General features: G+C 41.4%; 1 protein-coding gene across 3 annotated transcripts in view; it reads left to right on the top strand.

Moving 5' to 3' along the window:
- The window catches only part of nmi (N-myc (and STAT) interactor), a 246,627-nt gene that overhangs the window by 59,101 nt on the left and 163,984 nt on the right, over window positions 1-23,542 (top strand). For 2 of the 3 annotated variants that reach the window (XM_059970303.1, XM_059970309.1), the window contains one exon: window positions 11,647-11,786. The exons of the other annotated variant lie outside the window; for it this stretch is intronic. The gene's annotated coding sequence lies outside the window, so the exon portion shown is untranslated. The remainder of the gene's footprint in view (window positions 1-11,646; window positions 11,787-23,542) is intronic. 3 annotated transcript variants of the gene reach the window in all.

Below are 23,542 nucleotides of genomic sequence, written 5' to 3'. Positions count from 1 at the left end.
ACACCTTCACTCAATTCTGAGGATTTCCTCAGCTCAGAGCCTGACTCCAAACATTGATGAACTTGCATCCAAGATGAGATGCCAAGTATCTGGTTTAGACTAGTGTGAATCACAGAGTGTTGGCCTGTGGAAAAATGTTTTCATTAGAAATAACTCCAGAAAAGCTGCAGATAAAGCCATAAGAAATAAATGCAACTGATTTTTTATTTATTTAATGTTCAATGTTGTTTTTGTAGGCAATAACCTAAGCTTTGTCAGTTCCAGGTTAATATGTGTAATAAATTCATTTCAATAAGTTTTGCAATAAACGCTGAACCAGTCCGGCCCTCGACTTGTACCGATTTTTAAATTTTGGCCCACTGTGTATTTGAGTTTGACACCCCTGTGTTAGGTCTACATTTATGTTTGCTAATGCTTGATTTCAAATGGTTTATTAATGGAAAAGGTATGGCTCCCAAAACAATCTTAGCCGAAATAGCATGGTTTCTTTCTCGTTGCCTACTTTCTTGTAATCTACATCTGTAAGTTAATACCAATCATAAAAAGAATGCTTGCTAGGCAATCTGCTTCATAAAAAACGAAATTCGTAAAGTGAAACAATTTTAGATATAGCAGAGACTGAGACACATGAGAGCAGGTTGAAAAAATGAAGGCAACGAAAGCTGTGGGAGCACACGCGTGTGCATTCGCGCGTGCACAACTGATCCAGCCCGCATGAAGTCGCATTTTTCTTAATCCGGCCCGTGACCTAAAATGAGTTTGACACCCCTGATCTAGACCATTGATATAGACAACAAACAACAATGGTCCCAGCACAGATCCCTGAGGCACACCACTAGTCACAGGCCTCCAGTCTGAGAAGCAACCACCACTACCACTCTCTGTCTTCTCCCACACAGCCAATTTCAAATCCAGTTTACAACCTGCCCATGGATACCTAGTGTCTGAACCTTCTGAACTAACTTCCCATGTGGGACCTTGTCAAATGCCTTACTAAAGTCCATGTATACAACACCCACTGCCTTTACTTCATCTACTTTCTTGGTAACCTCCTCGAGAAACGCTACAAGATTCGTTAAACATGATCTACCATGCACAAAGCCATGCTGACTATCCTTAATCAGCTTGGCTCTCCAAATACTTGTATATCCGATTTCTCAGAACATCTTCCAACAATTTGCCTATGACTAATCTCAGGCTCACCGGCGTGTAATTACCTGGTTTACTTTTGGAGCCTTTTTTAAACAATGAAACAACATGAGCTACCCTCCAATCCTCTGGCACCGCACCTGTGGCTAAGGACGTTTTAAATATTTCTGCCCGGGCCCCTACAATTTCTGCATAGTCTCTCTCAAGGTCCAAGGAAATGTCATGTCAGGCCCAGGGGATTTATCTACCTTTATTCGCCAAAAGGCTGTATCAAGCACATCCTCCTCTTCAATCTCTATATGTTCCATGACACGACTGCTTGTTTTCCTTCCTTCCATATACGTTATGCCAGTTTCCTGAGTATATACTGATGCAAAAAACTGTTTAGGATCTCCCCCATCCCGTGAGGCTCCACACATAGACGACCACTCTGATCTTCTAGGGGACCAATTTTGTCCCTTACTATCATTTTACTCCTTATATACTTGTAGAAACCCTTTGGGTTTACCTTCACATTATCTGCCAAATTAACCTCATGTTTTCTTTTTGCCTTCCTGATTTCCTTCTTTAGTATTTTCTAACATTTTCTATAATCTTCAAGTACCTCATTTGTTCCTTGTTGCCTATACCTGCTATACACCTCTCTCTTCTTCTTAACTAGATTGCCAATATTCCTTGAAAACCAAGGATCCCTATGCCTGTTAACTTTGCCTTTAATCCTGGCAAACTCTGCACTCTCAAAATTTCGCCTCAGAATGCCTTCCACTTACTGAACACATCCTTGCCAGAAAACAACTTATCCCAGTCCACTCTTCCTAGATCCCTTTTCATTTGCACAAAATTGGCCTTTCTCCAATTTAGAACCTTAACTCGAGAACCAGACCTATCCTTATCCATAATTAACTTGAAACTAATGACATTATGTTCACTGGACCCAAAATGTTCACCACACATACTTCTGTCACCTGACTTGTCTGGTTCCCTAATAGGAGATGAAGTATTGCAACCTCTCTCGTAGATACCTCTATATATTGAATTAGAAAACCTTCCTGAACACATCTGACAAACTCCAAATCTAGCCCTTTCACAGTCAATATGTGGAAAGTTAAAATCCCCTACGATTACAATTTCCCATTTCTTACATCGGTCTGCTATCTCTCTACAGATTTGCTCCTCCAATTCTCTCTGACTATTGTGCGGTCTATAATACAACCCTATTAGTGTGGTCACACCTTTCCCGTTCCTCAGCTCCACCTATATGGCCTCTGTAGGCAAACCCTCCGGGCTGTCCTGTTTACACACAGCTGTGATATTTTCCGTGACTAGTAATGCTACTCCTCCCCCTTTCATCCCTCCCCTCAATCATATCTGAAACAACGGAACCCTGGAACATTAAGCTGCGAGTCCTGCCCCTCCTGCAACCAAGTCTCACTAATAGCAATAATGTCTTAATCCCACGTGCCAATCCACACCCTAAACTCATCTGCCTTACCTACAATACTCCTTGCATTGAAATAGATGCACCTGAGAACATTTCTATCACATACAAACCTTTGATTTCGGTCTATACATGCAGTCCTCACATGACCTTTATCCTCCTCCAACTCAGTATCTGCTCTAACACTGGTTCCCCTCCCCTGCAAATCTAGTTTAAACCTTCCCAGGGTAGCACTAGCAAATCTACCTGCAAGGATGTTAGTCCCCCTGCAGTTCAGGTGCAACCCATCCCGTCAGAACAGGTCCCACCTTCCCTGGAAGGAAGCCCAATTGTCCAGCAACATGAAGCCCTTTCTCCTGCACCATCTCCTTAACTGCATTATCTTCCTATTTCTAGCCTCACTAGCATGTGGCAGGGGTAGCAATCCTGAGATTGCAACCCTGGTGGTCCTGTCCTTCAATTTTGCACCTAACTCCCTAAACTCTCTTTGCAGGATCTCCTCCTCGTTCCTATCCATGTCATTGGTCCCTACATGGACCACGACATATGGCTGCTCACCCTCCCTCCTGAGAATACCGAGAACTCTATCCGAGATATCGCAGACCCTGGCAGCAGGAGGCAACAGACCATCCAGGATTCTCGATCTCTCCCACAGAACCTCTTATCTGTTCCCCTAAATATCGAATCCCCTATCACTACTGCTGTCCTCTTTTCCCTCCTTCCTTTCTGAGCTGAGGGTCCAATCTCAGTGTCAGAGATGCGACCACTATGACTTGTCCATGGTAGGTCATCACCACCAATGGTATCCAAAACGGTATACTTATTATTGATGGGAATGGCCACAGGGGTGCTCTGCTCATTCTGTCTATTCCCCTTCCCTCTCCTGACAGTCACCCAGCTACCTGTCTCCTGACTTTCAGGGGTGACTATCTCCCTGAAACTCCTGTCTATTTCTGCCTCTACCTCCCGAATGATCCGAAGTTCATCCAGCTCAGTTCCCTAAGTCTCTAACATTATCAATACTCTTCAGAAATACATAAATAGGATAGCAAAATGCATATAGAAACATAGAAAACCTACAGCACAATACAGACCCTTTGGCCCACAAAGCTGTGCCAAACATATCCTTACCTTAGAAATTAACTAGGGTTACCCATAGCCCTCCATTTCTCTAAGCTCCAGGTACCCATCCTGGAGTCTCTTAAAAGACCCTATCATTTTTGCCTCCACCACCACTGCTGCTGGCAGCCCATTCACACATTCACCACTCTCTGCGTAAAAAACATACCCCAGACGTCTCCTCTGTACCGGCTTCCAAGCACCTTAAAACTATGCCCTCTTGTGCTAGCCATTTTAGCTCTGGGGAAAAGCCTCTGACTATCCACACAATCAAAGCCTCTCATGATCTTGAACACCTCTCATCCTTCATCGCTTCAAGGAGAAAAGGCCGAGTTCACTCAACCTGTTCTCATAAGGCATGCTCCCCAATCCAGGCAATATCCTTGTAAATCTCCTCTGAACCCTTTGTATGATTTCCACATCCTTCCAGTAGTGAGGCGACCAGAACTGAGCACAGTACACCAAGTGGGGTCTGACCAGGGTCCTATACAGCTGTAACATTACCTCTTGACTCTTAAACTCAATCCCATGATTGATGAAAGCCGGTGCACCATATGCCTTCTTAACCACTGAGTCAACTGCTTAGCAGTTTTGAGTGTCCTATGGACTCGGACCCCAAGACCCCTCTGATCCTCAACACTGCCAAGAGTCTTACCATTATTGTTATATTCTGCCATCATATTTAACCTACAAAAATGAACCACCTCACACTTATCTGGGTTGAACTCCATCTGCCACTTCTCAGCCTGTCATAATGGGGGTCATTATGCAGGGCGAGGCGAGGCAAGGCAAGGCTCCACGCTCTAGGCAGTCATGGCTTCAGGTGAAGCTAGGCTCCATGCAGAAGGTGAAGGGAAGGGATACAGACAGGAACAATCCAGCAGCCAAAGGCTGAATCCTGAAGCTATTTATGAAGCCAGCCCAAACAAGAATCAGCTGCCTCAACAGAAACTGGGGAACCCAGAAAACCTGGAATAAGGAACATGGACCGGACCATGAACCAGAATGCGGATTTCACGGACCGGACCATGACACAGCCCAGTTTTACATCCTATTAATGTCCAGCTGTAACCTATGACAGCCCTTTGTCTCATCAACAAATTTACTACCCAATCCCTCCACTTCCTCATCCAGGTCATTTATAAAAATCATGAAGAGTGAGGGTCCCAGAACAGATCCCTGAGGCACACCACTGGTGCCCAACCACCATGCAGAACATGACCCATCTGCAACCACTCTTTGCCTTCTGTGGGCAAGCCAATTCTGGATCCACAAAGCAATGTCCCCTTGGATCTCATACCTCCTTACTTTCTCAGTAAGCCTTGCATGGGGTACCTTATCAAATGCCTTTCTGAAATCCATATACACTACAGCTACTGCTCTACCTTTATCACATCGTCAAAAAATTCAGTCAGGCTCGTAAGGCACGACCTGCCATTGACAAAGCCATGCTGACTATTCCTAATCATATTATGCCTCTCCAAATGTTCATAAATTCTCTCAGGATCTCCGTCAACTTACCAACCACTGAAGTAAGACTCACTGGTTTATAATTTCCTGGGCTGTCCCTACTCCCTTTCTTGAATAAGGGAACAACATCCGCATCCCTCCTATCCTCCAGAACCTCTCCCATCCTCCTTGAGATGCAAAGATCATCGCCAGAGGCTCAGCAATCTCCTCCCTCACTTCCTACAGCAGCTTGGGGTACATCCGATCCGGTTCCGGTGACTTATCCAACCTGATGCTTTCCAAAAGCTCCAGCACATCCTCTTCCTTAATATCTACATACTCAAGCTTTTCAGTCCTCTGCAATTCATCCCTACAATCACCAAGATCCTTTTCCATATAACCATATAACTATATAACAATCACAGCACGGAAACAGGCCATCTCGGCCCTCCTAGTCCGTGCCGAACTCTTAATCTCACCTAGTCCCACCTACTCGCACTCAGCCCATAACCCTCCACTCCTTTCCTGTCCATATACCTATCCAATTTTACCTTAAATGACTCAACTGAACTGGCCTCTACTACTTCTACAGGAAGCTCATTCCACATAGCTATCACTCTCTGAGTAAAGAAATACCCCCTCGTGTTTCCCTTAAACTTCTGCCCCCTAACTCTCAAATCATGTCCATTCGTTTGAATCTTAGCGAATACTGAAGCAAAGTATTCATTAAGTACCTCTGCTATCTCCTCTGGTTACATGCACACTTTTCCACTGTCACACTTGATTGGTCCTATTCTCTCAGGTCTTATCCTCTTGCTCTTCACATACTTGTAGAATGCCTTGGGGTTTTCCTTAATCCTGTCCGCCAAGGCCCTCTCATGGCCCCTTCATTGTTAAACTCCCTCCTGCTGGCCTTATAATCTTCTAGATTTGGTAAACTATCATTACCTAGTTTTTTTTTTAACCTTTCGTAAGCTCTTCTTCTTGACTAGATTTACAACAGCCATTGTACACCACATTTCCTGTACCCTCCTATCCTTTCCTTGTCTCATTGGAACATACCTATGCAGAACCCCATGCAAATGTCCCCTGAACATTTGCCACATTTCTTCCGTACATTTCCCTAAGAACATCTGTTTCCAATTTATGCTTCTAAGTGCCTGCCTTATAGCCTCATAATATATTACTTGAAGAATTTGCAGTACTAGAAAAATTTTTAGATGGTTATTTCTGGAAATCAGCTATTATATTTTTCGTGAAGGCCTCTCATTTATAAACTCTTTCTTAGATTGAGCAAGCAATAATTAACCACGTTGCTGTCTTTAACCACTATATATTTGTCTTGTTAAAAAAAAAACAAATGGGATATTGTCTTGAAAAAAAATCAAATCAAGTCCTGGAAATTTGAAATGAAAACTGTGTACTGTCAGACAGCAAGTCTGCAGGGAGAAACAGAGTGTATTTTGGAACTTTTCATTGGAAACTAAATATCCTAGATTTCAAAAGCATGAAGAAACAGGACAAAAGCACAAAGAACTGGTAGGATGGAAGATAGAACTCCAAGGGCAACATCTCTGAGGATCTATCCTGGGCCCAACATATCGAAGAAGCTACGAAGAAAGCACAAAAGTGGCTATACTTCATTAGGAGCTTGAGACATATCACCGAAGACATTCACAAATTTCTATAGATATACTGAGAGAGCATCCTAACTGGCTGCATCAGTCTGGTAAAGGGGTAGGGGGGAAGCTACTGCACAGGATTGAAATAAGCTGCAGAGAGTTGTTAACTTCAGGTTGATTTATACTTGTGTGTACAGGCTATGCTGCAGCCTATGCCTTAGGCCTGATTTTCATTTCTGCATCACTCTATGCTGTAGCAAGCATGCAGTGGTGTGCACCAAAACGCTAGTTGGCAATGGGGTTTCTATGCCACTGTATTGAGTTTCTTCGTGAGAGACATGGACGAGGAAATTCATTTCAAACATTTTCGCATGCCAGCAGGTAGATTTGAAGATTTGGTTCATCTACTTTGCATCAGTGTACAGACATGGCGAAGAAGATGCAACCGGAAATGTGTAGGAGGAAATGCGATGCTACCAAGTGGACCAATCACAGTTGTTGCGGTCTGCGTTGCCACAACACGTGAGTTAATTTTTTGGGGAGGGCACGTCACCCTACGGCATAGGGTATGCGGTACCTACAGTGTAGATGTGACGCACAAGTATAAATCAGCCTTTTGCTTCATCATGGACACTAGCCTCTGTAATATCCAGGACATCTTCAAGTAGCGATGCCTCAAAAAGGCTGCTTCCATCATTAAGGACCCCAAACACCCAGGACATGCCCTCTTCTCATTGCTACTATCAGGAAGGAGGTACAGGAGCCTGAAGGTACACACTCAGTGATGCAGGAACAGCTTCTTCTCTTCTGCCAACTGATTTCTGGATGGACATTGATCCCATGAACACTGCCTCACTACTTTTTAATATTTTTAAATTCTGCACTACTTTTTAATTTAACTATTTTATATACAAATATTTACTGTAATTTACAGTTTTTTCTCTACTATTATGTATTGCATTGAACTGCTATCACAAAGGCAACAAATTTCACGACTTATGCCGATGATATAAAACCTGATTCTGATTCTAATTCTGACATATTGCCCGACAATCTTGTACCCAATAGGGGATCATAATCCTAAACAACAGCTTACTGCACTCCCAAAGGCTCTGGTGCCACTCTGTTCGCTGATCGGTGCAGATATGATAGATCAAAAAGCTTGTTTCCATGATCTATGCCTCCATACTTTATGGAGATCCTGGGTAGATAGGTCTACCAGCTGAAGCCGTCCTTTCCCACTTGTTAGTTCTGACTCTGAGCTGTTGTGCTAAGTTGCCCTCTCATTCTTCTCAAATAGACTTGAAGTAAAACACTCAATCTACGTATACCTTTTGTGCTATCATCATATGAAAGATAGAGTGGCTCTATAGCAAGGGTTCCCAACCTGGGGTCCACAGATCCTTCGCTTAATGGTATTGGTTCATGGAATAAAAAAAGTTGGAATCCCTGATCTATAGTCATGTACTTTTGGAAATTTTCTGACAAGCTTTTATAGAAAGCCAGTGGCCTTCATAAATCAAAGTATTGAGTACAGGAGTTGGATATTATGTGAAGTTGTGTAAGACATTGGTGAGGCCTACTTGAAGTACTGTGTACAGTTCTGGTCACCCACCTACAGGAAAGATATCAATAAGATTGAAAGAGTGCAGAGAAAATTTACAAAGATGCTGCAGGGACTTGAGGACCTCAGTTATAGGGAAAAGTTGAATAGGTTAAGATTTTATTTCCTGGAGTGCAGAAGAATGAAGCGAGATTTGAAGGAGGTATCCAACATTATGAGGGGCATAGATAGGTTTAATGAAAGCAGGCTTTTTCCGCTAAGGTTGGGTGAGATTACAATTAAATGTCATCGATGAAGGGTGAAACGTGAAATATTTAAGAGGAACCTGAGGGAGAACTTCTTCAGCTCAGAGGGAGTGGTGGATGCAGGTTTGATTGCAAAATTTAAGAGAAGTTTGGATAGGTACATGAACAGGAAGTGTATGGAGCTGTGGGTCGATGGAACTAGGCAGTATAAGAATTCGGCACAAACAGTGTGGGCTGAAGGGCCCATATCTGTGTTGTAGTACTCTATAACTATGAAAGGAGACCACGGATTATTTGTGAATTCGCATAAACTGTTTCAGCTGCTTCAATCTGGCAAACAGTACCACAGTGTTAAAGCCAGGACCAAAAGGCTATGGGACAGCTTCTTTCTACAAGCCATTAGATTTCTAAATTCACATGTCAGTACATTATGACGGAGTCATAACCCAACGAATTTTACTCCCTCACATTGTGAGATGGATGTAAGACTTAAATAAATTCTAAATTATAAGATTTAGGGAATTACAGAAATTTGATTTGTATTTTATATTCAGAATATCTTTGCATTCCTGACAGGCTGATCAACATGGCAAGTCAAGACCTTATCACTTTTGAGTTGTTCAGAGGCTTTTAGCAATAAATTTCTGGAGTTACAGCAATAAAAATAGCCCACTTTTACATGTGTAGCATTGTGTATTGCAGAAAGGCAACATTCAGTCATCAGTCTGGTGTGACAGAATTATCTATTCATCTCAAAGAATATTTATTGTCTTTAAGCTTACTTAACCCAAAATACTCTCTAAAGATCATCTTGCCACAATTTATTATCCACCCTCAAAGTCCCTAACAATCAGAAAAGAAAAAAAAACTTTCTTTCTTTTTCAATCTTTTTATTAGTTTTTTAAGAAAAACATAACATAATATTATATTAAATAGGTTATGAATACAATAGATTTGAAATTAAGTTGGTAACAAGATAACAATATCTTATTAAATTATCAGCGAAAAAGGATCATACAATATCAATCTAATTTGTATTGATTATACATGAAAAGAATAAAAATAATCATCAAAAAAGAAAAAAAATGTAAAATATAAGAAAAAATGTATATTTAAGAAATTAATAAAAAAAATAAACCTAAACTAACATGGGCAATAATAATAGTTTATAAGTATATGATGGTTTCAGAAACTCCGGAACTCCATACCAGAACAAGAGTGATAAGAGTAAAGGTCTGGAAGAGAAAAAAAACTAAGATTACAAATAGAATATAATTTCAGAGATCAAGACTAAAGAGTTTCATTATTGTTAAAATTTTGAGATGTAGCATAAAATAGGCCCTTCCCACCTTCAAGCTGAACTGCCCAGCAATCTCCTTACTTAATTCTAAAATGTACTTAGCCTACTTAAAATTTACTTAATCAGCAGGTGTTTGGATTGTGGGAGGAATTTGGAGCAAATGGAGGAAACCCATGCGGTCACAGGGAGAACTTACTAACCCTCCTACAGGCGGCGGTGGGAATTGAACCTGGGTTGCTACAGTGCCGATAATGGTGTGCTGCTTTGGATACTGTATACTGATGGTCATGCTATACATTAAACAAAGAGTTTAATTTTGATGTTGAAATTTGATTTTGCAGCAGATTAAGACTACTCCAAAGTTCAAAGTAAATTTATTAGCGAAGTATAATTGATATCACCATATACTGCCTTGAGAATAATTTTCTTCCAGGTATTCACAATAGAACAAAGAAATACAATAGAATTAATAAAAAAGCTACACACAAACACTGACAAACAACCAGTGTGCAATAGAAGACAAACTGTGTGACTAATTATATAAATAAATAATTAGATAGATAGATAAATAAGTAAAAACAGAGAACATGAGTTGTGGAGTCCTTGAAAGTGAGTCTGTAGGTCGTGGGATCTGTTCAGAGTTGAGGTGGGTGAAGTTACTGAAGAACAGTTCAGAAGCGTGATTGTTGAGGGGTAATAACTGTGCCTGAATCTCGTAGTGTAAGTCCTAAGACTGCTGTACCTTCTTCCTGATGGCAGGAGTGAGAAGCGAGCATGGCCAGAATGGTGGATTTCTTTGATGACTTTCTTTAGTCAGTACTCTTTATGTATGTGCTCAGTAGTGGGGAGGCTTTGCCTGCAATGGACTGGGCTGCACTGACCACTTTTTGTAGGATCTTCCTTTTCTTACCAGCGTGTGATACAACCAGCCAGGATACTCTCCACAGTGCATCTATAGAAGTTTGTCAAGCTTTTAGATAACATGAAGAATCTGTGCAAACTTCTTAGAAAGTAGAGTACTTGGAGAATGCTGCTGAACACCATTTTGACTTTCTTCTTAAGTGGACTCTCAGACTGAGTGTAACTTCCTTTTCCTCCAGTGCAGGGGTTCCCAAGCTGGTGACCACAGACCCCTTGGTTAATGGTAGGGGTCCATGCCGTAACAAAGGTTGGGAACCCCTGCTCTGGTGTGATAAATTCTGAAGTATTTGATGAAGTCATAGTGCATCTTATAGAACTCAGTGTAGATGGGAAATAGGTACCTGACAGAATAGGTGGATGGACTCCTGTTAAAACACTTAGATCAAGGAAGTTGGCGCTCATGGTGGTGTCTTGGATAATAAGGAAAATCTCAGCTGAGGACCGAGTAAGAAACAAAAGTCCTGTGTGGTTTGGTTGATAAGAAACAGAGTTGAAGTCCCTGGATCAGGAATACAGTGATGGGAACTGCAGTTATAGCCTGTGTTTCCAATGTGACCAGATATATCTTAATCCTAGCAAAATATAATGATCTTATTATGGGATGACTTATAACAACACAGAAGGCCCAGTTTGGTCCATTGTGGCTCTCAGAGTGCAATTCCATTAGAACAGGGGTTCCCAACACTTATTATGCCATGGACCCCTACCATTAACTGAGTGGTCCATGCACCACAAGTTGGGAACCACTGCATGAGAACCATTATCTTTCTCCTTAGTCCCCTCCACCCAGCTACACATCCTCCCTTTGCCAGTAATTTATACTAATGGTTAATTTCCAGGAGTTAAACAACCCTAGCAACACCCCTGCGGAGAGTGGAGGAACTGGTGCACTCAGCAAGACCACACAGTCAAGGAGAGGATGTGCAAACATTTCCCAGTTAGCAGCCGATGTCAGGACTGAACCTACATCTCTGCAGAGGTGAGACAACAGCACTGTAAAACCTGAAGAAGATCTAAATATCTGTCCCTAGCAAAGTTATATTTTAGTTCCAATCTGTCTGTTTTGGACACTCATAATTCAATCAGATTTTTTTAGGAAAATGTTGTCGGGCAATACACAAAATTTGGAATCAGAATCGGAATCAAGTTTAATATCACTGACATATGTAAATTTTTTTTGTTTTAGCAGCAGCAGTTCAATGCAATATATAATAATAGAAAAGAACGGAATTACAGTAAATATGTGCATTAAATAGTTAAATTAAATAAGTAGTGCAAAAATAAAAAAATAAAAAGTGGTGAGGTAGTATTTATGGTCTCAGTGTCCATTTAGAAATCAGATGGCAGAAGGGAAGAAGTTGTTCTTGAATCATTGAGTGTGTGCCTTTAAGCTCCTGTACCTCCTTCCTGATGGTAGTAATGAGATGAGGGCGTGTTCTGGGTGATGTAGGTCCTTAAAGATGGATGCAGCCTGTTGAGGCATCGCTCCTCGAAGATGTCCTAGATACTACGGAGGTTAGTGCGCATGATGGGGATGACTAAGTTTACAACTTTCTGCAGTTTACTTTGATCCTGTGTAGTAGCCCTCCCCCCCATACCAGACAGTGATACAGCCAGTCATTACTCATCTCTAATTATTCTAATGAGACGTTAGTTTCAATGACCTGCTACAACCGTCATAGTGACAGAATTCCCAAGAGAAGAGCGGCTCAGGGTTTCTGTAATGGAATAGTGGTATGCTGAATTCAGAATAGTGTGTGGATTATGTGTTATGCTGTTGCTCTTGCTGTAGTGCTGTGCTTTTATCTGCCTTGCCACAAGTAACAGACCATATGTTCTTATTTAACATTAGCTTGGTGAGTTCTTCTGACATGTGCTACAGATAGTTGTTTCAATGAGTCAAAGCAACCAACACCTATTGGTCAACTGACAACCAATCACAGACTGACTTTCACTATTTGATCTTTGTCCTAATCAATGTCTTGAATGTTCTTTGTGTAAACCATTTGAATAGTCATGCTTTGGGATGTACAGTTGAGTTTTGAGTTTTATGCTTAAAGACCATAAGACATAGGAGCAGAATTGGGCCATTCAGCCCTCTGAGTCTGTTCTGCTATTCCATTATGTTAGTCCTGGATCCCACTCAACTCCATAAACCTGCGTTCTTGCCTTACTTGTGTGGTTTCACTGAATAAAGGAGTATTTCAAGTTCCAGCTTTGTCTTCTCTCCTGGCTTTGGGTCTCATCAATGGCTCTAGGTGAGCAAACACAACAAGTTGGTGAGAAGGCAATTTCATCAGAAGACTTGCACACAATTCTACAACAGTAACAAGCTCAGTCTGAGGCGGCCCAGCTGAAGTTGATCAAAACCTTGACCAGCAGGTTATCAGTGAATCCAATGACATTGGTGTCAAACACTGAACAGAACTCATGTGAATCAGTTGTTGTGTTCATTATCAACTTCCAGTCTGGTGCTGCTTCAGGCATTATGTCATGGTTTATCCATTACAAAGCTATATTGCAGGTCAAATTTGCCAGTAAATACAACGTGGAAGACACACACTTTGATCCAAACATTGGGGACTGCTGAACTTCAGCATCATTCTGCCTAAAAACCCCAGTGACCTTTTGTAAGATGAAACCGTCTGACAGCTAGCTAGCATCTTTGGAGAGCAGTCATGTCTCTTCAGTGTTCGCTACTAGTGTCTAAAACTCAATGTTTAACATGATGCTGATAACTTCAACATACAGCCCTGCGTCATCAATTGTGAATGTAAGAAGTTCAAGCCGGATAACATGATGAATCATATTTCAAATATCTGATTTTTATTTGCAGACTTCAGGGAACTGGTGATGCAGATGTTTGCATATGGCTCCTGGCCAGACTAGGGCAAGATCTTGATATGATTTTGCAAGCTGTCACTCAGGAATGTGCTTGAACAGAACTATATCAATGCAGTTTCCAGTAGCCTAGATATCATCACACAGCAGGTTTCTAAGATTCTAAGAAGCCAAGCATAATTCGTTGGAACTGTGGTGTGTGGCATTATGCAAAAAACTGCCAATACAAGAAACACATTTGCAGGAAATTCCAATACCATCATCACAAAGAAGGCTTTTGCCATCCTTCACTGTTTTCTAGGCCAGTGAAACACAAGAAATCTCAAAGGTATTCAAAATCTACAAGGAGTTTAATAGTTACATTCAGTTAACTTTGCCCTGGAAAAGGTATATCAAATGTATTTATCAACAATCAGTTGGTCAAGTTACAACCAAATATTCAGGGGTTCCAAACCTGAGGATCACAAACCCATTGGTTAATGGTTGGGGTCCATGGAACAAAAATGGTTGGGAACTCCTTGTCTAGTTCATTATTAAAAATTTAAAACCCATTACAAATCCATATGAATGTCTTGAAACAACTGAAAATTTTCATGACTTTTAGACACTCCAAACTTAATTATAAACTCTAATATTCTGACAGCAGTCATTAAGCTAACTGATCTTTAATTCTGTTGATTTTGGGAAGTGAGTCCCAGATTCAGAATTATTTTTTTGTGTGACATTTGGACTGACTACTTCTTTCTGCACTGTAAATGTTAATCGAAGGTAGCAGTTCAATGTGTTTGCCAATTTTCTTTGGCATTGTAATCATTTTCTATTTTTAAAGGACATCTATTGCTCCTAGCTAGTCTCTCTTTTTCTAGTATAATTGCAAGAATGTCAATACTGATTTTAATATCCTTTCCATTTCTTTCTATTCATTTTTGGAGCCCTTAATATTTATTTTGTCATTGTTAGTTCTTTGTACCTTAGTCCAAAGGATTTTCACTAGTTTTTGCTTTTACATTTGTACTTTTTTTTAGACTTACAATGTCCTTTACCTTTTCATCATTTATGTGCAATGGCATATGAGGTGGGCAATCATGGTCTTTCTTGGTTAATATTTCTACACAAGTGGTATGCCATTGCCTTCTTCTGGGCAGTGTCTTTAGAGGATGGGTGACCCCAGTCGTTATCAATACTCTCCAGAGACTGTCTGCCTGGTGTCAGTGATCCTATAACCAGGACTTGTGATATGCACCAGCTGCTCAAAGGACCATCCACCACCTCTTCCCATGGCTTCATGTGACCCTGATTGAGGTGCTAAGTAGGTGCTACACCTTGCCTAAGCGTAACCTGCAGGCTAGCAGAGGAAAGGAGTGCTTTACGCCTCTTTTGGTAGAGACATACCTCCACCTCCCCCACTTTACCTTTTAAGCTACTTTTATTTAGTAATTTAAGTTATTTCCTAAGCATAGAAACTGACTTTGTAACAAATCATTGTGTGGCATGGCTCAAAGTGCTGGAAAAGCATATTCTCCACTGTATCTCAATAAATAATTTTTAAAAAATCAGCCATGATGGATTGGTGACACAGTCTCAATGAGCCTAATGGCCTAATTCTGTTCCAATGCTTTATGGTCTTATCTCATTTGAAACACATGAAGCTGAGTCTCAGGCAAATCTAGAAGTTTAGCAGCTGTTCCCGTTTTTCCCTTTAGAACACTGTATTAAAATTTATTGTATTAGGAACTTCATTGGATAAATATTCATACAGATGTTACATTGTTAACATAAGGTTGAATGCCACATCAGCGTAGTGGTTAGTACAATGCGATTACAGCTTGGGTGTCAGAGTTTGGATTTCAACTCCGGTGTCCTCGGTAAGGAATGGGTATGGTCTCCCCATCAAATGTATGGGTTTCCTCCAGGTGCTCTGGTTTCCTCCCATATTCCAAAGACGTACGGGTTAGTAGGTTAATTAGTCATTGCAAATTGTCTTGTGATTACTGTAGGGTTAAATCAGAGATTGCTGGAGGCATTAGGGTTTGAAGGGCTGGAAAGATCTACTCTGCACTGTATCTCTAAATAAATAAAATCTGGTTCCTTACTCTGTGTCAAATCTTATGTAGTTTGCGATCTTACTGGTTCCAAGGCACAATGTAACTAAGAAAACATTATATAACTCATTCAGAGATCATAAACACAAAAAATTCTGCAGATGCTGGAAATCCAAAACAACAGACACAAAATCCTGGAGGAACTCAGCAGGTCAGTCAGCACCTATGGAAATGAATAAACAGTTAATGTTTTGGGCTGAGACCCTTCTTCAGGACTGAGAAGGAAGGGGGAAAATGCCAGAATAAAAAGCTGGGGGTGGGGGAGGAAGGAGGATAATAGGTGAAGCCAGGTGGGTAGGAAGGGTAAAGGGCTGGAGAAGAAGGAATCAGATAGGAGAGAAGAGTGGGCCACAGGAGAAAGGGAAGGAGGAGGGAACCCAGGAGGAGGTGATAGACAGGTTGAGAAGGGGTAAGAGGCCAGAGTGGGGAATAGAAGAGGGGAGGGGTAGGGAAAATTATTTTTACCAGTAGGAGAAATCGATATTCATGCCATCAGGTTGGAGGTTACCCAGATGGAATAGAAGGTGTTGCTCCTCCACCCTGAGAGTGGCCTCATTGTGGCAAAAGAAGAGGCCATTGTTAGGCATGTCAGAATGGGAATGGGGATAAGAATTTAAATATTTGGACACCAGGAAGTTCCGTTTTGGCAGATGGAGCGGAGGTGTTCAATGAAGCGGTGTCCCAATTTACAACAGGTCTCACTAATGTAGAAGAGGCCACATTGGGTGCACTGGACACCATTGATGGCTGCAGCAGATTCACAGGTAGAGTGTTTACTCACCTAGAAGGTCTGTTTGCTTTCAGAGATGCTCAATTCCTATGAATGTTCAAATCTGTCAGAGAAAAAAGTCAATTTTTATCAAATGAAAATCTGATTTCTGGAATCATACAAGCTAACACATTACAGAGGCTACTGGGGACCATCATTCCAGCTCCTATAGATTCTTATATCCTTTACTATTTTTTAATTACATACTTCTTAATGAAGTGATTTTTATCTGGAATCATGAAGTTGCTTCTCTTTTATCATTTAAATTTGATTACAGTAAATTTTGTTGGCAGGCTTTATAACTACAAGGAACATATTCACCTTTCAGTAATGGCCAACTTATAACCTATCTCAGTAGTAGCATTGCCTTCATCATGAAGTTGCAAATGAAATTTACAGAGATTGCAAGGAGGGATTCTGGCCAGGAGGGCATTTCTGTAGCTGAATCTAAAGGTAGAAATGGCGTGACTAACAGTTTTGATAGCAGAGGAGGAGATAGGTGATTATGGAGGTGAATGAGTGTGATCCTGGGAATAAACTAATGGATTGGAAGAGTATCTCAGTATCAAATAGGATGTCAACATCTGGTTCAGCCACAGTTGGTATCAGGTAAAATTTACTAGATTTATTTATTACAGACACAGAGCGAAACAGGCCCTTCTGGCCCAACAATTGCCCAGCAATTCATCATATTCATATGAATATGATATAGTTGGAATCACAGAGACATGGCTCCAGGGTGACCAAGGATGGGAGCTCAACATCCAGGGATATTCAATATTCAGGAGGGATAGACAGGAAAGAAAAGGAGGTGGAGTAGCATTGTTGGTTAGAGAGGAGATTAACACAATAGAAAGGAAGGACATTAGCCTGGAGGATGTGGAATCGATATGGCTGGAGCTGCAAAACACTAAGGGGCAGAAAACGCTGGTGGGAGTTGTGTACAGGCCACCTAACAGTAGTAGTGAGGTTGGGGATGGCATTAAACAGGAAATTAGAAATGCGTGCAATAAAAGAATAGTAGCTATAATGGGTGACTTCAATCTGCATATAGATTGAGTAAACCAAATTGGTAAGGGTGCTGAGGAAGAGGATTTCTTGGAATGTACGCGGGATGGTTTTCTGAACCAACATGTCGAGGAACCAACTAGAGAGCAGGCCATTCTAGATTGGGTATTGAGCAATGAGGAAGGGTTAGTTAGCAATCTTGTTGTGTGAGGCCCCCTGGGTAAGAGTGACCATAATATGGTGGAATTCTTCATTAAGATGGAGAGTGACATAGTTAATTCAGAAACAAAGGTTCTGAACTTAAAGAAGGGTAACTTTGAAGGTATGAGACATGAATTAGCAAAGATAGACTGGCAAATGATACTTAAAGGGTTGACGGTGGATATGCAATGGCAAGCACTTAAAGATCGCATGGATGAACTACAACAATTGTTCATCCCAGTTTGGCAAAAGAATAAACCAGGGAAGGTAGTGCACCCATGGCTGACAAGGGAAATTAGGGATAGTATCAAGTCCAAAGAAGAAACATATAAATTAACAAAAAAAAGCGGCACACCTGAGGACTGGGAGAAATTCAGAGAGCAGCAGAGGAGGACAAAGGGCTTAATTAGGAAAGGGAGAAAAGATTATGAGAGAAAGCTGGCAGGGAACATAAAAACTGACTGTAAAAGCTTTTATGGATATGTGAAAAGAAAAAGATTGGTCAAGATGAATGTAGGTCCTTTACAGTCAGAAACAGGTGAATTGAACATATGGAACAAAGACATGGCAGACCAATTGAATAACTACTTTGGTTCTGTCTTCACTAAGGAGGACATAAATAATCTTCTGGAAATAGTAAGGGACCGAGGGTCTAGTGAGATGGAGGAACTGAGGGAAATACATGAACTAAGGGAAATACATGTTAGTAGGGATGTGGTGTTAGGTAAATTGAAAGGATTAAAGGCAGATAAATCCCCAGGGCCAGATGGTCTGCATCCCAGAGTGCTTAAGGAAGTAGCCCATGAAATAGTGGATGCACTAGTGATAATTTTTCAAAACTCCTTAGATTCTGGATTAGTTCCTGAGGATTGGAGGGTGGCTAAGTGGGGTTACACTTTTTAAAAAAGGTGGAAGAGAAAAACCTGGGAATTATAGACCGGTGAATCTGACATCGGTGGTGGGGATGTGATAACAGCACATTTGGAAAGAGGTGAAATCATCGGACAAAGTTAGCATGGATTTGTGAAAGGAAAATCACGTCTGATGAATCTTATAGAATTTTTTGAAGATGTAACTAGTAGAGTGGATAGGGGAGAGCCAGTGGATGTGGTATATTTAGATTTTCAAAAGGCTTTTGACAAGGTCCCACACAAGAGATTAGTGTGCAAACTTAAAGCACATGGTATTGGGGGTATGGTATTGATGTGGATAGAGAATTGGTTGGCAGACAGGAAGCAAAGAGTGGGAGTAAACGGGACATTTTTAGAATGGCAGGCAGTGACTAGTGGGGTACCGCAATGCTCAGTGCTGGGTCCCCAGTTGTTTACAATATATATTAATGATTTAGACGAGGGAATTAAATGCAGCATCTCCAAGTTTGTGGATGACACAAAGCTGGGCGGCGGTGTTAGATGTGAGGAGGATGCTAAGAGGATGCAGGATGACTTGGATAGGTTAGGTGAGTGGGCAAATTCATGGCAGATGCAATTTAATGTGGATAAATGTGAGGTTATCCACTTTGGTTGCAAGAACAGGAAAACAAATTATTATCTGAACGGTGGCCGATTAGGAAAAGGGGAGGTGCAACGAGACCTGGGTATCATTGTACACCAGTCATTGAAGGTGGGCATGCAGGTACAGCTGGTGGTGAAAAAGGCAAATGGTATGTTGGCATTCATAGCAAAAGGATTTGAGTACAGGAGCAGGGAGGTTCTACTTCAATTGTACAAGGCCTTGGTGAGACCGCACCTAGAGTATTGTGTACAGTTTTGGTCCCCTAATCTGAGGAAAGACATTCTTGCCATAGAGGGAGTACAGAGAAGGTTCACCAGATTGATTCCTGAGATGGCAGGACTTTCATATGAAGAAAGACTGGATCGACTAGGCTTATACTCACTAGAATTTAGAAGATTGAGGGGGGATCTCATTGAAACGTATAAAATTCTAAAGGGATTAGACAGGCTAGATGCAGAGAAGATTGTTTCCGATGCTGGGTAAGTCCAGAACGAGGGGTCACAGTTTAAGGATAAAGGGGAAGCCTTTTAGGATCGAGATGAGGAAAAACTTCTTCACACAGAGAGTGGTGAATCTGTGGAATTCTCTACCCCAGGAAACAGTTGAGGCCGGTTCATTGGCTATATTTAAGAGGAAGTTAGATATGGCCCTTGTGGCTAAGGGGATCAGGGAGTATGGAGAGAGGGCAGGTACAAGGTTCAGAGTTGGATGATCAGCCATGATCATACTGAATGGCGGTGCAGGCTTGAAAGGCCGAATGGCCTACTCCTGCACCTATTTTCAATGTTTCTGTGTTTCTATTCATGTCATGATGTGTGCTGGCAATGTTGGAACCCAAGTGTGGAGGAAAGATTGATTCCAATGTAGAGACGGTGACCAGAGCTTATTCATAACAATTCCAACAGAACATTGGTGGCTCAGCCAAGTGACTCCACAAGACATAACATTCTCAAAACTAGGACCCTGACATTAGCACTAATTGGGCATCCGGTAAATAATACAAGTAATATGGAATCCTTGAGGCTATCAAAATAAACTTGACAAGTTTAAACAGGTAGCACCAGGTGACTATGTCACAAAGAATGAGTAACTTGAGAAAAAACACAAGGAACTCCAAATGATTATAGACTCTTATTAAACAACAATTAACCTGTTCAGGTGCTCTATGACCATGGAGCCCAACACTCTCAGACACCTGGCACGTCCAAAGAGCTGATTACACTTTCAACCCCAGCTTAATCAGATGACAATTTACAATGACCAATTAACCTACTAACCAATACATCTTTAGAGCGTGGGAGGAAACCAGAGAACCCTGAGAAACCATATACATCTCCAACTCCTTATACAGGAAGCTGGAATTGAACTAAGAACTCCGATGCCCTGAGCTGCAGTAGCCTCACGCTAACTGCTACGCTATGAGGAATGAGAAATGATATTGATATCTGGAACGACACAGGTTCCCATATATGGTTGCGTATCCAGATTAGGCAGGACAGAGCAAGACCCTGTAATGGGCTTATTTACTTGACAATTTGGTAGGAATTGGTAGGAATATAATGGCAAGATTCAAGATTGAAATTTATCTATCATGTGTACATCGAAATATACAGTGAAGTGTATCGTTTGTAACCTGCACATCCTGGTGCCAACATGGCATGTAAGTAGTTTGCACATATAAACAAATTTTTAAATTTTACTTCCTAGTTGAATTTAGCATGGTGGGGTGGAGATATGTCTACCAAAGGAGATGTAAGTGGCTGCTTCCCTCTGCTAGGTTGCAAATCACCCTTGAGCAAGGTGTAGCATCTGCTTAGCCCCCGAATCAGGATGAAATTAAGCCGTGGGAGCAGATTGTGGAGTGTTGTATGAGCAGCTGGTGCAAGTCACAAGACCTGGTTATGTGACAGGCAGACAATCTCTGAAGAGTATTGATAATGGCTGGGGTCACCCATCTTATAAAGGTACTGTCCAGAAGAAGGCAATGGCAAACCACTTCTGTGGAGAAATTTGCAAGAGCAATCATGGTCATGGAGAGACATGACATGGCACAAAATGAATAAATGAGTGAACAAACAGTTTAAAAGTGTTACTTGAAAAGGAGGAAAAACATTCTTTTAGAAAGAGAGCCAATGAGAATTTATTTCTTATTTATCATAATTTTCTCTAATAGGGTTTTCAGTGTTCTACTCCTGCCATAGGTGCCTTAAAGTTGTTATAGCCAGGGATGGTAATGGAGGTAAGCTCCCACTACTTATTAAGTGCCCCCAATAGTGTGCGTTCATTAGCCTCTGACAACCAAGTTCAGCTTCTGGCTTTCCTGTGTGGCTTAAATACTAAGTCTGGCGGAACTGTTTCTACTGGGAGGAGAAGGGGCAAAGCTGGGTTACTGGTGCCTTAAAACCTGTCGCTTTGGGCAAATGCAGCTCATCAGCTTTGATTGGCAGCTCATCTATGAGAAGGAAAATTTTGATCTTAAACCTCCACTGCCTTGTGCTATACCTACTGTTGGGAAAGGCTTCAGGAGTAAGCCCCGAGGAAAAATACGGAGCTGGAGTCCTTAGGCCAGCCCTGTATTGAGTTCAACGCTGTCTGGCAACTCCTGCAATGCCACTGGTGCCAAACTGTATTAGTCTTTGCCATTCCTTTGGGTTCATGAGCTGTGTGGAGAGGGGCAGTTGCTGCATGCTCTCCATAGCGTACTGCCCTGACTTATGAATCATGTAGACAGCTAGGACACAACGTCTATGGTCAACCCCGATCAATGGAGGGCCTCGCTACTGCCAAAGTACAGATTCTATTTGCAAGCAGCCGGAAGGAGAAAATTCAGGAATTTGATCAATCCACATCGCAAGTAGAGTTTAAGCAGTTAGAATATTGAATAGCTCAAAAGATAGGGTATTCCCACAGACTTGTTATTCCTCACATGCCATTGTCACTATACTTTGCTTGCTTTAGTACAGATACATCCTTGTGAAAATCTTATAAAGTAAGGTTGATTCTGATATTATGTTGTAGATATTGCATATGCCAGTGGTGGAGAGGGAAGTCTGTATTAATAGTGCCAGACAAGAAAAGTGCCCATTTTTGGACAGTGTGAACTTTTCAGGAATTTTAAAGCAACACACACAAAATGCTAGAGGAACTCAGCAAGTCAGGCAGCATCTATGAAAATGAATAAACAGTGGATGTTTCGGGCTGAGGCCCTTCATCAGGACCAGAAAGGATGGGGGAAGATGCCAGAATAGAAAGGTGGGGGGAGGTGAAGGAGGCTAGCTGGAAGGAGATAGGTGAAGCCAGGTATGTGGGAAAGGTAGAGGGCTGGAGAAGAAAGAATCTGATAGGACAGGAGAGTGAACAATAGAATGAGGAAGGGAGCTGGAGGAAGTAATAGGTAGGTGAGAAGAAGTAGAAGTTCAGAGTGGGGAATAGAGGAAGGGGATATTCAGGAATTTTTCAACAGCTGCATACATTTAAAAAAAAGTAAAATTAATTTTGTGCCTGTAACACAATATTACAATGAAAGAGGTTATGCAGATCCACTCCTCAAATAAAAAGAGGCAGGTTGAAGATTGGCACAGTTGTACATTGGTCAGCATAATACTTTACAGTGCCAGAGGTCTGGAGTTTGGGGTTCAATTGCTGCTGCTGTCTGTAAGGAGCTTGTTTGTTCTCCCTGTCATTGCGTGGGTTTCCTTTCGGTTCTCGAGTTTCCTCCTACATTCCAAAAGATGCACAGTTAGGGTTAGAAAGTTATGGACATGCTATGCTGGCACTAGAAGCATGGTAACACTCGAGGGCTGCCCCCAGCACAGTTCTTGTACTGCTTTGGTCATTGACACAAAAGACATATGTGTATTTTGATGTACATGTGACAAATAAAGCTGATCTTAATTTTAATGAGATATTAGATATTGTGCTGTAAGCAGAGCAGGATGTTAAAGATTATTGATAAGGGAGGAGAGAAAGCCCATTCATTAAGGAAGTTTTAGGCTGCAGAAGGTTTAACTGCCAATACAGAGGGGATTAAGATTAGCTTTGCTTGTCAGGTGTACCTTGAATTATAACTGTGTATAACTCTGTGGAATGCTGTAAGAACGGAGGAGTCTTGAGGATAGGGAGCTAAGAGAGTTCATAGAGGCAATTAGAACAAATGTGGGACTTTTAATGGTGATAATATTGCCAGAATGGGATCTCATATTCATCAGCTAGCAGACAGAGATGATTATGGAAATTGGAACAAGTTGTCATTTGTTCAAGTCGATGGAAGATGCGAAGTTCCAGTTTTGTCAAGATGGC

This window comes from Hypanus sabinus, chromosome 5 (genome assembly GCF_030144855.1).
Source record: "Hypanus sabinus isolate sHypSab1 chromosome 5, sHypSab1.hap1, whole genome shotgun sequence".
NCBI lineage: Eukaryota > Metazoa > Chordata > Chondrichthyes > Myliobatiformes > Dasyatidae > Hypanus > Hypanus sabinus.
The sequence above is the reverse complement of the archived record's forward strand: the minus strand, read 5'-3'. Positions and strand labels throughout refer to the sequence as shown.